At 44.6% G+C, this 17906-nt stretch overlaps 1 pseudogene; it reads right to left on the bottom strand.

The window, feature by feature from the left end:
• Positions 1-7023: 7023 nt before the first annotated feature.
• On the bottom strand, positions 7024-11276 carry LOC111501718 (uncharacterized; annotated as a pseudogene).
• Positions 11277-17906: the final 6630 nt, after the last annotated feature.

The raw sequence follows: 17906 nt of genomic DNA, 5'->3' as shown, positions 1-17906 counted from the left end.
TCTCCTGTCCAAATTGATAATAAATGGTACATTACTGTCCAATGAAAATAACCACCCGTAATGTTTTTTTTAGGGCTACAAGAAAATATCCTCCAGGCTTAGTCAACTGGAGAGATGTGAATTCCCTTTTAAAACTATTGTATGCTGACCAGACACAGACAACTGCCTGTCCGTGCCAGTTCCAGGCAAGCTCTTACTTCCTTTTTGACATGTGGGGACTTCCTCCATTTCACAACAACAAGTCGTGCTGTGCCTGACTTCTCTGTCTTTAATCACAGCACACCAAAACATGTCCTCCTGGTGAGCCACAGGCCACCGATTCAGTTTTGTAAGAGTACCTAATCTGTGCTGCATGGATGGGAAAACTGAACGACTTAAAGGGGAAATCATTTTCTCAATGGCTGCTGAAACCAAAGTGGAATTTGCTGTAGTGGAGAAGAAGCCGTCTAAGCTCTGATTGTAGATAAGAAGGGTCTTTTTTATGTCTGTCACCCATTGTTTTGTTACATTACAAATCTTCCGTGCCGACACCTGATACCTGATAGTGTGGCCCATTTGTCACTCGTGTTTACGTCTGGGATGTGGAGTGCTGCTGGGGTGGAATACACCCAAATACACCCTGCCCCTGAGCACCCCCCAAGGGTGTGGGTGCTGTTGGGATAGGTGACACTGTGAGCAAGCTGGAGGGTCTGCATGAGTGTGAAGGAGGGGCCAGAAAATGTAAGCCTGTCTTCAGGAAAATATAGGTCTTATCATGTCCCAGGGCGAGGAAAATATAAAAAGCAACATAATAGGATTTAGAATGAGCTTAATGAGTAACTGAGCTAGGAAATGAGTCACAATAAGTGAGAATAAAATGAAGGAGCAGTTTACCAAAATTATGGGAAAATTATGGGAAAAATCATTATCTTTTATGCTATCTAAGCATGCAGAAAGGTGCGGCTTTATTGGCTTAAAACTGCCTCTAGTGCAATACAATATGCAGGATTTCAATTAGTGGCGCTAATGAAGCAGCGAATGCTAGTTGCCAAACAACATCTGGGCTTGTCACCTGACACATTGCTGAAATTAGGGCTGTTTTTCGTAAGCGTTTATGTATGAGTCACTGCACCAAAACAACACACTGCACCAAACAGACAGAGGAGGCAGTGTAACATAGCTGATGGCTTTTTTAAAATCAAATTCTCATGTAGTTTGAATGTATTGCAAACTTCAGTAGTTTTAAGTAAGGCAACCTGACCTGACCTGTAAGTATCGACCTTCTCTGCGCTATCCAATATGCATAGCTATTAATTCGGCAGCACTGGACCAATCCTCACTCCGTCTTTTGCATTCCAAACACAATAACTCTCAATACCAGTGCACTAGTAAATAGTCACAAGCTCTCTGGCGTGAAGAAAATAGCCCAGCACGGAGAAGAAAAGAAAGAATTGAGGAGGCAGGGGCTCAAAGAAAGGATCGGAGCAAAGAAAAGATTAGGCTCTGGAGAAGTACAAGTTTTGCAAAGCTGCCCTGGTTCTTGGCATTAGGCCAGGGACAGGAGACAATGCAATGCTGTGCAGATCCAGGGATCTATAGACGCTCACTGGAGCATTGGACTATTGGGCAGAAGGGTAAGGCGGGGGGCTGAGCCCAACTGTTTTCCAAAGCTAAGCACAGAGGACGTGATGGGGGACTATGGTAGCTGAAGCCAGAAGAGGAGCGTGGTTGCAGCAGAGATAGAAATGCAGTCACAGTGTATAGAGGATATTGACCTGACAGTCAGTCAGGGGATATATAGGGGCCTTAGTATCCTGCTTGCACCTGCTCTATGAAAGAAAAGATATAAGGGGGCTGAACAATATACCGTTAACAATCTGCCAACGGGCCATCTTCAGTACACACTGCAGGCCTTTTAATAAGAGAGGACAAGAGGGATATGAACTGGATTTTTGTTTCCCCTTCTTGCTTTATATGCTATTGTTAAGCCTTCTCTTTACTTGATTATATTTTCATACACTGCAATCAGTGGTTAATTTCCTTTCTATTCTTTCTGCCCTCTTGGCTGTATGTGGAGGGTCAAAGCTGGAAAAAAAGTGAGGAGAAATGAAGAGAGGAGGACAGGGAGGAAGAGGAGAGCGAGGAGTGAGGTGCACCCCTCTAAGATCAAAGACTCAGCCCCATTGTGAGGCCTGTACAATGGAGTACAGCACTGAAAACACTTAGAGAACCACCCCCCACGCCATTTCCTCTACTGCCCTAGACCCCTCCTCATCCCCTGGAGACTAACTGACAACACAGTGGGGAGGTAAATGAGTGGGACTGCATATAGTGAACCACAGTTATTTCAGATGTTTGGATAAGTCATAATAAGTAAAATGACCGTATGACGAACAAGGTATCAGTTTGTTACAGATGCTGCACACTTGTTTGGGGGATTTTGCCGTGACCAGCAGAACCACAACCACATTAGTGGAACCATATTGCGAGCCTGATTCCAATTTTCTGGTCATGTATTGACAGATAACACATCACTGACTTTTGTTCATGTTATAAAGCTATTAATAAAAATTAGTTTCTAACTACAAGAAAAATGTAAGCCCACAATTCAATTTTTATTTTGGTCAATTCAAATGTTCACTGGCTATGTGTTCAGCTTGCCATTTGGGCAAGCAGTGCTGGGCAGGAAGTAAGAAGGGGTTACAAAAAGATCTGTGCTAACTGTTTTTGCAAAAAGAAAGGGTGTTGTGGTGAAAGTGATTCAAATCATAAAGGTGTGTATTAAACAAGAGCTCCGGAGCGGATGCAACATTCTGTGATAATTTTTTGCAGCTTCATCAGTTTAAGGGTAATCATCACACAGCAAGGTTGTTGGGTCTATTGTTACTTTACAAAAAATATTGTCTATTGTAGCTTTAGGTTTGAAGGATGATTATAATCTCTGCGATTAAGGACAAGTAGCTGTGTTTGTCTTTCAACATTCAGTTCAAACCACTAGCTTCCTCTAATCTATACAAGGTACTTTTACAGAACAAACATTTAAAGTTTTTTAAAATGTATCTAAAGCTATATGACTGCTACATTTCCTGGATTGAGAATGGAGTGCCGTTGCTCCTGTTGGATTGATTTACCATATAACCAATAATTAAAATGTACATAAAGATACCAATAAAAAATGTCACAGCCAAAATGAAATGACACATACTGCATAAATGGAAAATTACCACTTCCTGAAAACAGTTTAGCTCTTATTATGTCATTGAAATACCATCCCGTGTGTTAAAACCCCTTATAAGGGTTCATATCTTTTTATTTCTCTTTCGGTGTCACATTACTTGTAGTGAAAGTAACCGCAACGCAGAGCAAAGCAGTGACATATAATATCCTGTCTTCACACAAGCTGGATTAGACATCGATGGGGCCGCCCCCTCAAATGTAAGATGCAAAGACAGATAAATCTGAGTGTTAAGTCTTGTGTACATAAAAAAGTAAAAAAGAAAGTCCCCAAAGATCCCCCACAGAGGCAGAGGAGAGGTAGCGGTTGGGGTTGTGCTCTTTCAGCTGTAACCAGTGAATGAACTTTGAGTAGAACTCTAAATCCTCAAAATAAGAAGAAAAGTGAATTCTTTAAAAAGCTCCACACCTTTTAGTGTATTTACCATTCAGTGTTTCAAGCACACGTGTGATTATTACCTTCTTGTTAGTCCTTTTTCTCTGAGTTAACTATTTTCTTTTCTTCCCTGCTCTCCTGCCACCTCCTTCTCCCCCTCTTGTGCTTTCCCTCCCTCAAAGCCTGCGGGGTTTATCTGCAGGGATGAGGGAGAGAGGAGAATGAGGAAGACAAGCACTTTCATGGCTGAGTTGGGAGCTATTAGCCCCCTGTGTGCTCGGACCTGCTCTACCTCCTCTCAGTATTAATCTGCAATGACAGCTTCACTGTTTACCAAATCCACCCAAGATCCTGGGGGATGACTGGCCGGCGCCACTCTGCTCCATTAACCTCTGACCTCCAGCATTACGGCACCAGACCGAGGCCAGGGGCTTGGGGTTAGCTGGCCTGAGCACCCGGCTGGACACCTGTCTGAGGTCCAAGACTGAGCTCCTCTCACACATAAACATTGTGTGCGAAAAGACGTATCTCGGCTGGACTTGGTGCCATTGTTCTCAGAGCTGCGGCTCATATACTTGTGTGTATTTTACATTTTCAGGTTTTACTTTCATTTTGAGAGGGTCTGGCAGTTAAAAGTATATACTTTTGGGAAAATCCCTAAATTATCTGTAAAAATAAAAGTAAAACTAACCTGGAACTTAAGGGCCACAAGTCTGGTTCTGTCCAAAAAGTAGGAAATGACTGTTTCCCTAGGCTTTCAGTTTTTATGCTAAGCTAAACTCACTGGCTCTGCCTCTGTACACTGCAGAGGCAACAAAACACTTTTACAGACCATCAAACTATTCCTTTACTATTCACTGACTGATTGTCTCAAATGGGTTTCCTGAACTGACTGAGCATAATTTACACCACTATCAAGCTTTGGTGACTGGTACATGAAGTAGAAATCACTTGAAAGGTTTTGAAACAGCTTTGACAAATTAGAAATCCAAGAGAAGAATAGTGAGGCAGCAGTGCTGCTCCTTCTTTCAATTAGACATCCATGTGTCCTGTAATCCATTTGGCCAACCGCTGCACGATGAGTATTACACATTCTTCCTTTGAAGAATCTCAACTTGTTCTCTAATGTGGGCCTTTCTCTTATACTTGTATATATTTTTCTTGTTTTGTATATATCCCTTTGACTGTATGTATTTCTCCTTTTTGCTATTTATTCCTGCCGTCTGCAGTTGCATCCCGAAGTTGATGTGAAACACCTACAATTTTGTTGTACATGCACAATGACAATGAACGAGTATTATGTTCTATTCTATTACAATAAATCCCCTCTTCTTTTCACAACAATCTAAAAACATCTATGAACTGAAAGGTTTTGGCTTTTCGGGGAGGAATGTGGGGGAGGCATGTTGTCCCATTCCTCTCTAAAATTCTGTTCAACAGTCCTGGATCATCTTTGCTATATTTTTCATTTCATGATGCACCAAATGCTTTTATTTGGTGAACGATCTGGACTCCAGGCCATTTCAGCTTCTATAGGGTGGGCCATTTATATGGATACACCGTAATAACATGGGAATGGTTGGTGATGTTAAAGTCCTGTTTGTGGCACATTAGTATATGTGAGGGGGCAAACTCCTCAAGATGGGCGGTGACCGTGGTGGCCTTTTAGAAGTCGGCCATCTTGGATACAACTTCTGTTTTTTCAATAGGAAGAGGGTCATGTGACACATCAAGCTTATTGGTAATGTCACAAGAAAAACAATGGTGTGCTTGGTTTCAACGTAACTTTATTCTTTCATGAGTTATTTACAAGTTTCTGACCATTTATAAAATGTGTTCAATGTGTTGGATTGTCAATGCAACCCTCTTCTCCCACTCTTCACACAGTGATAGCAACACGGCAGGAGAAATGCCAGCACAGGCATCCAGTATCCGTAGTTTCAGGTGCTGCACATCTCGTATCTTCACACCATAGACAATGGCCTTCAGATGACCCCAAAGATAAAAGTCTAAAGGGTCAGATCGGGAGACCTTGGGGGCCATTCAACTGGCCCACGACGACCAATCCAATTTCCAGGAAACTGTTCATCTAGGAATGCTCGGACCTGGCACCCATAATGTGGTGGTGCACGATCTTGCTGAAAAAACTCGGGGAATGTGCCAGCTTCAGTGCATAAAGAGGGAAAAACATCATGTAGCAATTTCAAATATCCAGTGGCCTTGAGGTTTCCATTGATGAACAATGGACCCACTATCATTGTACCCCATATACCACACCAAACCATCACTTTTGTTGTTCTAACAGTCTTGGAGGGATCCATCCAATGTGGTTTAGTGTCAGACCAATAGCGGTGGTTTTGTTTGTTAACTTCACCACTCACATAAAAGTTTGCCTCATTACTGAACAAAATCTTCTGCGTGAACTGAGGGTCCTGTTCCAATTTTTGTTTTGCCCGTTCTGCTAATTCTGTGCGCCGATCTGGGTCATCCTCATTGAGATGCTGCAGTAGCTGGAGTTTGTAAGGGTGCCATTTGTGAGTAGCTAATATCCGCCGAAGGGATGTTCGACTAATGCCACTCTCCAGTGACATGTGGCGAGTGCTACGCTGTGGGCTCTTGCTGAATGAAGCTAGGACAGCCACTGATGTTTCTTCATCAGTGACAGTTTTCTTGCATCCACATTTTGGCAAATCCAACACTGAACCAGTTTTCCGAAAGCAAGCAAGCAGTTTGCTGACTGTAGCATGGGAGATGGGTGGTCTCGTAGGGTGTCTTGCATTGAAATCTGCTGCAATGACCCAGTTACTGCGTTCACCAGATATCAACATGATTTCGATCCACTCCTCACGTGTTAACCTCTTCGGGGTTCCTATGATTGTTGGGTTTTTATCTATGAAGCGCCTTGAGGTGACTTTTGTTGTGATTTGGCGCTATATAAATAAAATCGAATTGAATTTAATTGAATCTTTTTATCTAGGCAACTCTGTCTCTCTAAGATGCTCTTTTGATTCCCAGTCGTGTTACTGACCTGTTGCCAATTAAACGTTGGGTTACTTAATGTAATCCCTGGTTCTTTGATAACAGAGTGAGGTGTTTCACTATGGGAATCACCTCGGCGTGACCAACTACGGAAGCTGCAATGACACCACGTGTGTCTATGACACCCCTGTTGAGCCATGCTCAGGGCTCCGCCTCCTCATTCTAACACGGCCGACCAGCTCCTCCTAACTCATTCCAAGCAGATTTCTTTCCGTGCCTAAGCAAGGAGGGAAATTTTGGTGAAACACCTCACTCTGTTATCAAAAAAACAGGGATTACGTTAAGCAACCCAATGTTCTTTTTCTAACTTTGCTCAGTGTTTCACTATGGGAGATATGGCCCAGTCCCGGATTGCGCCAGCTCCCAAAGCTACGCTCCAGTACTACTCCAGGATTTCAGGTCGAACCTGAGGCACCAGAATCCAGCACTTCCTGAGCCAGGGATGACTGTGCAACCTCCAGCCGATAAAACAGGACAAACGTGTGTGGCATAGCCCAGCTTGCCGCTGCACAAATATCCTGGACTGATACACCTCTGAACAAAGCCCAGGATGTGGCCACACCCCTAGTGGAGTGAGCTCGAAGTCCCGGGGGGGCCTGCAAGCCCTTACAGCTATAAGCCAGAGCTATGACCTCTACAATCCAATGAGCTAGCCCCTGGCGTGATAAGGGCCTGCCCTTGTGAGGGGAGGCCCAGGAAACTAACAGCTGATCTGACTTCCTGAATCCAGCTGTTCTGTCAACATAAGTCCCCAAGGCCCGGACAGGGCACAAAGTGTTCAGCCTCTGCTCCCTCTCTGAGGAGAATGGAGGGGGGTGAAAAGCCAGGAGCTCTACTGTAGAGCTCCTGTATGATGTTTCCAACACTTTAGGGACAAAGGCTGGGTTAGGCCTCAGATGTGCCTTAGAGAGTCCCGGGGCCAGCTGTAGACAAGAGGGGTGAATAGACAGAGCCTGTAATTCACTAACTCGCTTGGCTGTGGTTAGAGCCAACAGCAGAGCGGTTTTAAGAGAGAGAAACTTCAACCCTACTGCCCCAATAGGCTCAAAAGGGTGGTGGGAGAGAGCATCTAAAATGACTGACAGATCCCATAAAGGGACCAGTGGTCTAGAGACTGGGAGCGTTCGACGTGCCCCTCTCATGAGGCGACATACAAGGGGGTGCTGACCAGCTGGTTTATCACCAAACCCCACGTGGCAGGCTGAAATAGCTGCTAAATAGACCTTTATGGTGGAAAAATCTCTCCTTTTGTCCAGCAAGTCTTGAAGAAAACACAACAGCTCCACCACTGAACACTGAAAAGGGATAATCTGCTTTTTATGGCACCACTCTTCAAAAACACGCTATTTACTGCTGTAAATGGAACGAGTGGAGGAGGCTCTGGTATTCTGAATGGTCTCAATAACCTTCGGAGGCATGCCTGCTGCCTTCAAATTCCACCTTTGGGCCAGGCCCAGAGAGCAACCTGGTCTGGATGGGGATGGTATATCTCCACACGCACCTGAGACAGAAGGTCCCTGCGGATGGGGAGTGGCCATGGCTCGTCCACCAGAAGCTGGATGATTTCTGCTATCCAGTGTTTGGATGGCCACAGTGGAGCTATTAAAATCAGTGACAGCCCCTGATCCCTCACTCTGATCAGTGTAGGGGGGATCAGGCTGAGGGGAGGGAAAGCATACAGCGGAGTTTTTGGCCATGGATGGGCCAGCGCATCCACACCCAGTGGAGCGTGTGCGTCTGACAGGGAGATAGACAGAGGGCACTGTGTGTTTTCTTGCGAGGCGAAGAGGTCTACGGCAGCCCGGCCGTATCTCTGCCAAATCTGCTCCACCACCTGTGGGTGAAGCCTCCATTCTCCGAACAGTGGATTTCCTCTGGACAGGAGGTCCGCCCCCCTGTTCAGAATTCCTGGTACGTGAGTTGCCCGAAGGGAGAGGAGCCGAGTGTTGCTCCACACATTTATTTCCCTGGCTAATCTGTGTAGCTGCCGGGAATGGGTGCCGCCCTGGCGGTTGATATAAGCAACTAGAGTGGAGTTGTCTGTTTTCAGTAAAACATGTTGTCCCCGGAGATACGGCAGAAAATGCCATAAGGCTTGGAGAACCGCATGGAGCTCCAGCACATTTATGTGATTCATAGCGAGTCTCTGTGACCAAACGCCATTCACTGCTCTGCCCATCATAGTGGCACCCCAACCTGACAGGGATGCATCTGTGGTCAGTGTCACCCTCGATGATACTGCCCCGAGAGGTACCCCCGCAGCGAGAGCTGTCGGGCTCCTCCAAGGCCGGAGAGCCGCGATACACGGCTGCATTATTTTTACACCACGACTGAGATGTCGGCGAGGGCACAGCTGCAGAGAAGCGACCCACCGCTGAAAATCTCTCATCATAAGCAGCCCCAAATGTACCACCGATATCATCGAGGCCATGAGGCAGAGGAGGCGGAGACAGAGTTGGAACCGCACTACTTTCCCCAGCTGAAAACGGGAAAGACAGCGAGTGAAGGATGCGATCCTCCGCTTTGAAAGTTCGATACGATAGGAGATGGAGTCTATTCTGAGCCCCCTGTAAACTGTGCGGGTTCCAAGTGGCTCTTTTTCAGGTTGATTGTGAACCCGAGCTCCGTGAGGTGATTCACTACCACCTCGGAGTCTTTGATCGCCTGCTGGCTCAATCGTGAGCATATTAGATAATCGTCTATGTAAGAGAATATTCTGATGCCGCTGTTCCTTTTTTTTTTTTTTTTTTTTTTTTTTTTGCCGCTGTTCCTTAATGGAGACAGCGCTGCCTCCAATCATTTGCTGAACACCCTTGGGGCTAAGGATAGCCTGAATGGGATAGTTTGAAACTCGTACGCTACGCTCTGATAAGCGAACCTGAAATATTTCTTGTGTGCCGATGTGAAAATATGTGTCTGATAGGTTGATTGTAACAAACCAATCGCCTGTGTTAATTGAGCGACAAAGCATCTTGTGTGTGAGCATTCTGAACGTGTACTTTTTCAAATGCTTGTTTAACACACGCAGATCCAGAATAGGACGGAGCAATGTTCCGTCCTTTTTCGGGATGAGGAAATAGCGGGAGTAAAAGCCCTGCTGAGCTTCTTTGCTTGGAACCGCTCTGATTGCCTGTTTGTGTAACAGGGAGGATATTTCCTCCTCCAGTACATTCGCTGAATCGCCACTGGCCACCGAAGCTAACACTCCGCTGAATCTCGGTGGTTTTAACGCAAATTGTACTCTGTAACCATGGGAAATGGTTGACAAGACCCAGGGATGAACTGCGAATGCGCGCCACCCCTGTCTCCCGAGAAGGAGTTGGGGCTCTCCCCTCGGGAAGAGCATGAGCTCCCCTTGCTGGGAACAAAGACAAATGGCAGTGATTTTCTTTTGTTTTTATTTTGAAACTGGGGGGACATTCTGCCCTTGGCAAACTGCCTGGCTGCAGAAATGCACATTTTATTTCTTTTGTTACCCCCAAAACACAGTGAAGTGTCTGGTGACTCTGGGCAGTGCTTGGTGACATAGACAGAGTGCTTAGGAGTGCTTGTTGACACTGCACCATTTGTCCACAAGTCTGTCCTCCCTGAACTGGAGGAGGAGACTGAGAGTGTGCTCCTAGTGAACTGGAAACTTCCAGAGACCCTGAACCTTGGAGTGATTTGGTTACCCCTTCTAACACCTTCCTTCTCTTTGGGGGAGAAGGGAGGGGTGACACCGAATGTTGCAGGTGTGCTAGGCTGACCGCTTCTTCTCCCCTCTCCGGGGTGTGACGGCTTGTTCTTTGCAGCAGCTGCTGCGAAGGAATGCTTGCCCCAAGGTCTTTGGTTCTCTACTTTAGCCTGGTGGGCAGACTGCGGGCCTCCTGCTCCTCTCTGCATTCTGACCCCACTCCGTCCCCCTCTCACAGCTGCTGCTGTTGCAGCAAAGCCAGCTCTTGGCACCTGCTGGGGCTGAGAGTTAGGTTTTCTGGGTAAGCAGAGGTTGAAGGCTGCATTAAGCGAGCATACTGACTGTGCAGCATATTTGTACATCCTTTGATAAATCGTGAGGCGATCCATCTTGTTGGGCAAAGAAATGCTAGAAGAAGCTGAGATTACCCTGCGGTTAGGGTGAAGGTGATACGCCACTGAAGGCTCCACTGATGGGGGTTCGGTCAGCCGCAGTTCACCCATCCCCTGGATCTCAAGCTTAGAGCAGCCCTTGGTCGGAAGCTTGCTTTTAAAAGGGCTTGACCAATAGCGACTAATTTCTTTCATGCAGGCCAGGACTGCTGGCAGAAGCTGCTTCGATGACGGCAAGGCTGGTGGGAGCCTCTTGCCGTCATACAGGTTGCGTTCTGCCCATTCGGCATCCTGGGCGGCTGGCCATGGGATGCCTAGCTTGGCGGCACCCCTTTGCAGACCTCATACAAATTGCTGTCCACCGGGGTGCAACTTCAGCCCCACTTGGTGGCCTGGACTGCTGGGAAGGAAAGGTAGAGTCATCCTCTTGTTCCTCATCCATATCCTCCAGGTCGTGGAGGTCGGAGTCGGCATCGCCCTCCGCGGCATCGCCCTCCGCGTCCTCGCCACCCGGCTCGCCCACGTTTTGATCGAGGAGGTCCTCGGATGATGGGGGCATGAGCGGGGACTCTTCTTCCATCATGTCCGCCCAGCTTGTAGAGGCTCGCGGATGATGGATATTGCTTGTAGCAGTAGCGGCCGAAAGGCAGGGGTCCTGACTGTTCATTACTGCTACTCTCAGCCTCCTTTCCAGGACTTTCTCTGGCATCAAAACACAGTGTGGGCATCCCTGAGGGTCCGCCAGTGAAGCTGAGCATGCTTGGCACCCATACAGACGATACACATTGGATGAGGGTCCCTGCCTGAGATGGTGGCACCGCATGATGTGGGGCACGGGCGGGATGCAGCCTCTTTGGCCGTCGGCTCCGAGCTTTTGGCGGGGGTAGGAGCCGTAGACATGGTTAGCGAAAAGGGGTGAGACTAGGCTACACCGGGCTCGTCTCGACACGTTAGCCTGTAAGTAGCTGGGACTAGCAGCGGGAGTTAAAATCCGAGCTAGTCGCTGCGGGAGTCAGCTTGTCGTGACACGTTAGCTGCACTCCGCTAGCCAATATTGTTAGCAACTTAATGCTAACCAAACCCTAGGTCGACTAACAAGCTGATGCTAGTGAGACGCTAATGTGGTTTGTGGCCTGCTAACAAGTTAACCCTAGCCGGACACTGAACAAACAGCTCGCCGTAACGCGTTAGCCCGAGTTACACAGCGTCGGCTACCTCGCTAACTAAAACCAGGAACCGCTGGGACAGCTCGCCTGACGCGGTTGCTGTTCCACAGTGTAAAGTACACTTCTTTCGAAGGACTTACTCAGCACCATCCAAACTGGAACCGGAAAAACTGCGTTCGGCGGCGTACTCCTACACGGGATGCCTGAGAACTGCTAAGCAGCTAATCAAGTTAGCCTGAATGCGCTGAGGGAGCTCAAAGTAGTTTCTCACAGGAAGAAAGCAAGAATGAGTTAGGAGGAGCTGGTCGGCCGTGTTAGAATGAGGGGGCGGAGCCCTGAGCACGGCTCAACAGGTCTGTCATAGACAGACGTGGTGTCATTAGAGCTTCCGTAGTTGGTCACGCCGAGGCGATTCCCATAGTGAAACACCGAGCGAAGTTAGAAAAAGAACTAATAGTTGCGAAATATTCCTCCAGCTGTTTCTTGTAGTACCACTTACTTTTCCAGCTATTTGCTACTCCTGTCTGAGCAGCAAAAATAGCTTTGAGACATGTTTGTTTAAAATCTAATTTAAAATAAACCTAACATTGCAAACCAATGTTTTATTTGCATTTTACACAGCCTTTTTGAAATTGCTCATTATGCCAAGTCAGTTTGCTGACTCTTGTACTGTTAGGATTTTAGCATGTCAGAGATTGAAGTTCTATCATTGAAGTAAAACAAAAACATACATAAAATTTCAATTAAGTTTGAGGGCCTTTTACTTGTTCTCTGAATAGTCACTTACTGGTAACATCTTCAAATCAAATATGTTTATTTGTCTGTCCAAAAGTGCTGTTTAGCACAAAAAATCTTCTATCTTCCTCCAGATTTCCACATGAGCTTACAATATTCTGCCAAACCAAGATTGATTTGTTTATTTCACAGAAAGTCTTTGTGTATTTGTGCTTGTATTGCCCTTGGATGGGGATAAATCGGGATTTAGCAACATTTGACCGTGTTGCTTCCCCTCTGTTACTAAAGTTTGATAAGACTACACAGAAGCAGATTGTGTTTTTGCTTTGGAGAGTTACAGCTATCTCCTTTTCCCCAAATAATGCAACTTTTGTCAGTGATCGAGAAAGGTTAAATATAAAATAAGCAAAACAATAAACTTATTAAGGCTGGATTCGGGTTAATATCCCCCCAAAATAATCTTATAAGTTATTAGTAACATTAACAATTTTACCACATGTTTTTTCACACTTCCTAAAGCATTAAAGTTATAAACTAAACTTTGTTAGACCACAAACCAAACCTTACCAAAAGAGCATGCAGAGCTGCACCTTCTACTTTGCACAAGATGACATTTAAACATAGATAACTCAGTATTCCTCCTCACCACGTTCTTGTGAAGCACAAGATCTCTGACTGATCTTAAAATGTTTACTTTGTGGTTTTACAAGGGTTCAATATGGACCAAAGCAGGCCTGCGGACTTGTGCGTCAAAGTAAGAGACATGTTCAGCTGAAGGTAAACAACTATGAAAAAATGCATTCTGCATTTGTTGAGAATGCATTCTGATGCATGTTGCAGAGAAAAGACAAATCTTTTGAACAAAATCATCAACTTTTCTGCTAATAGTTTTAAAACAACTGTTGTGTTCACATTCCATGTTGACACTGAGAGCGGATGTTTTGATATGCATGCATACACAGACTTTTTATTCAGTAAAACCATGCGGGGAAAAATGTCAATAAAATGAAATAAAGTTCATAGCAACCATCTAGGCACACATGCTAATAGTAAAGATCTGCAAGAGTGCACATCTCATTGTACAGTCATAATGCACACACCCTCACACACACACATTTCCCAGCAGACTGGTGGCCTGCTGCAAAAAATTACCAGCATGCACATTCATATGCAGTCACATGCATATAATCACACACACATGCACACTTCTGAAGCCAAACACACTCAGTCTCCCAGCCTGACACGAATAGTGACAAAGCACCAGGTTCTTCCATCAACAGCCTGCAGAGTCACTCCCTCTCCCAATCTGACCTCTGACCTTGATGACAACAGACTGTCATCACCGTCACTCCTGGTAGGTAAACACTGCATCCTACAAAAGCCAGCAGACACACAGAATGGTGTGTGTGTCTTTGTGTTAATGTATGCTCACTTTAATGTGTGTGCGCTGTCCTGTTTAAACATTTGTTGTTGTTGTTGTTTTTGGTTTGTCCTTTACCCTACTTTTTTATTTAACCCTCATGTGCCTCGTTTTATCACCTCTGCCCTTTAAATAACTAGTTCCTGAATCCAGTCCACTTGCAGCCAGGACTGAGAGCCAACACTCTTTGATTTTTCTGCTGAATGTTCAGGAAAAAGCAAGGTTTAGGGCACACAAGCGTTGCCAAAAAGAGAAATATTTACCCGGAGTGACGCAAGTAGTGCCCCGCTATTGAACCACTCTCAGCTATATTTAGAAGTTCCTCACCACCAGACCAAACTGCTGCTCTCATCAAGATAACATGAAAGACGTAAAATGAATCTTCTTAGCCCCCTACCCGCTTCAAAGTTAACCCTCTCTGCAGATTCCTGCTGTTAACAACTGATCCGTCACCTTGCACATGTCGAAAACCAGACCGTTCTGTCCCAATTACACTGACAGCTCATGTTCTTCCCTTGAAACCTCATAAACTCACTTCGTTATTAAAAGGCATTGGACACAATCAGTGAGTGAAGTTTGGACGACAAGAACAAACACATTTGCAACGCTCATGCTTGATTTCCACAAATCATATATAAGTGTTTATGGGATTTTTCCACAAATTAAACAAATAAAGACGGGGGTGGGTTAGGGCTAGAGGGGAAAAGGGATCGGGGGAGGCAAGGCTCTTGGATGCTGTACGAGCCAGAGCCTGGAACCAGCTGAGGACTCCTCCTCTCCCAGGAGAATCTTCATGTTATGGCCAGCTGGAAACTATTGACAGGACTTTGGGGTTAGTGAGCAACGGAGGAAAGGGTCTTGGTGGAGAGATCACTGGGCCCTGTCTGTCTTGATGAATCCATTTTCTGCAACCAAAGTAAGACCAGAAACCAAGGAAGATGAAGAAGTATGTGTCATATACTGCTGTAATATATTTTCATGCTGGGAGTGTGAAAAAAAAAGAAAGACAGACTGAGTGTGAGTCATCAGCTGCATTTCCCGAAAGAGTTCTAGAGAGAGGGGGGGAAAGAAGGATCATCTCCAAATGGGATATATCGTCATTCACGAAAATCAAAAGTTTACATGACTTTGTGACATCCAGTCACAAGGAAAGAAAATGAGAACTACTTCAGCACAAAAACAACTTTTTCAGACGAGTAGGATGAAGACACTGTGCTGATTTGAGTCATCCAGCGCTTGACACCTTGGCGTAATGTTTGAGCAAATCAAGCCTGTGTTGAATTACTGCCATTTTTGCAAAACGTCAAATGGGGAAGTGGTTTTTGAATCTTTGAAACTTAGCTTTTGATGGGTACAAGAAGCATGTGGGTGTTCTCTGGTGCTTTTTGAGTTTATCTCTGACATTTTTAAGACTGGAATGAAAAACCACTCGATTTGGCGCTTTGTCTCAAGTTATAAGAGGTGGGAGAAACAACAAACAGGGAGAAACAAATCCCAGAAAAAGACAGACCACCAGGTTTTTAAGAGCCAGAGCAGCACAAACAACCTCCATCATCAGGCCATATCACACTGAACAGCAGCTTTACTCAACATTGCGATTACCACACCAACAAAAGAAGGCTTCTCCATGACATCAGCCCTCTGTTTTTGCCATCCACTTGAAAAAAAACAACAATGAGCACTTGGCAATGCAAATTTAATGAGTGAATCATCAGTTTCTCAATAAGGAAAAGAACACTCTCCTAAAATGGAAACATTTGAACAAAACACACGAGTAAAGCAGACTTGATTTCATTCTCGTGAACTAAAGGAGGCATTCTATCCCTTTCTCAAGCACCTTGTTTTATACACGGGGCCTCACAAAGATCTGTCACTTTGATATCCTAAATTCAAGCATGAAGTAATTCATTTCACAACAAGTTCTCTTCCTTTCTGGACTCTGGATGCACATTTTCTATTTTTGTTATTGTTTTACCTGAGCCATGTGGACATCTGTTTTCCATTTCCATTGGTCAAAACCAGAAGGGCATGACTTTCCAACTCCCAAATAATATTTTACTAAAGTATCCAGCAGCAGCAAATCTTGGTATTGCCATCAAGTTAAACTACTGTGAACCATGTTTCAAAATATCAATAGTGAATTGGCTTGTAATGGCACCATCACATTGGTTAATGCAGCTTCAATATTGGCTCATACACCAATCTTAAACTATATATTTAAATAATTAAATTTAAAGAAATGTAAAAAAAAAAAAGAGCTTAAAGTTTATACAGCATGTTATGCATCAAACAAAAGTGGCAAAGCTTCACACATCAATGAGCAGCAGAGATATACCCAGATTTCTTCTGTGAACTTGACTGACTCTAGGAGATTACATCTTTTAGAAACTTTCCCAAAATTCGTACCTGCACCTGTTCCTGAAGTCAGCAGGCAACAGAATAAAATCTGTGTTGTGTCCATTTTTTACTCATGTTTAGGTTGATGTTTGTGTTCTGAGTTTTCAAGACAGGCACATCCCACAGCAGAGAGTCTAACAAATGATTGCAAGAGCATGATCAGAGTGTTTGGGTTTTTCTACAGCCATGCCCCTGGGATAGTGGTCACAGCCTGGTGGGAGTCTACTCATGTTTTAATTCCAATTGGCTTCCTTTCTTGGAGATGATTTGAAAGTCTGCTGTTCATTACAGATGTTTTTTTCTTTTTCTTTTTTGAGTGGAAAAGAAAATGATTCTCCATCTGACTATTTTGGTTTGCATATGATGGCAGTACAACAGAGAGACAGAATCCTCATCACCTCTCTTTTGTGCCATGCTATGCAGTAGGTGCACATGCAACTGCACGTGCACCTGAAACTAGATATGGCATTTACCGTGAGTGGAAAAATACCCAAGAGTAATGGCATCAAAAGCAGTGCACAAGCAAGTTTGTTGTGTTTTTTTTTCCACAGTTATGGCACAGGAAATTGCTTAATCAGCAATGCCTTTTCACAGCAGTGCAGTTGTTTACACTAACCCTTCACTAACTTTCCTGTTTTGGCATCACTGGTTAACACAAGGTAACAATATAGGATTCTTTTACCTTATAAAAAGAGCTACAAAGTCAATTTGATGCTTCGCTGACTTGAGATAAAGCAACTAGCATGTCTTTCCTATGATTCCCAACCTTCCAGTAAGTTGAAAGTATTAAAGTACATTCAGACTATGGACAGCTAACTAAGCTAAAGGCTAACAAAACCAGAAAAATCCTCCTGTCAAAGCTCTGGCTAGTATGTCTTTTGTGTTCTTGCACTTGCTAAAGTTTGTACTGCATTTCTAAAGCTTTTGACTTTTTTGTTGTTGTTGTTTTATTTTTAGTTTTATTTTAGTTTTTTGTTTTGTTTTGTATTGTTTTTTTTTTTTTTTTAATCATGAGCCAAGTTAGGTTTAGTTGTTACATCTTCCTGGAAAGCGATACAATCTGATTTGCTAAACCTTTGCTGGTACAGATAACATGGGTTTCTTCATTCTTATTTGAGCTGGGGAGTTTTATCCCCCAGAAAGTAAAAGGTTTTATCAACATAACACTGAAAGGGGTTCACAGACCTAAACACCTGATTGGGCAACACCTTGAATCACATTGAGAGCTTCATGAACAACAGAGGCAGCAAAGAGAGATTTGAAGAAGTGAATGAAATTGAGGAAAACCCACCTGACCAAGAAAGCGCAGCCCAGTTATCAACTCACAGGGGCCTATAGGAAAGCACAGAGTTTTTTTTAGCTTGGGCACATGTGACACTGAGCTACTTGTGTTGATCTATGGACAGTAAAATTGCTGGTGGAACTAAAAGGCTGCGTTCCCATTCAAACTTGAAGCCTAGCAGAATGGAATCATGCAATTGCAACTTGGTTCCAC

Source organism: Maylandia zebra, linkage group LG19 (assembly GCF_041146795.1).
Source record: "Maylandia zebra isolate NMK-2024a linkage group LG19, Mzebra_GT3a, whole genome shotgun sequence".
NCBI classification, from domain to species: domain Eukaryota; kingdom Metazoa; phylum Chordata; class Actinopteri; order Cichliformes; family Cichlidae; genus Maylandia; species Maylandia zebra.
Note: the sequence above shows the minus strand (reverse complement) of the source record. Positions and strands in the feature narration are given on the sequence as shown.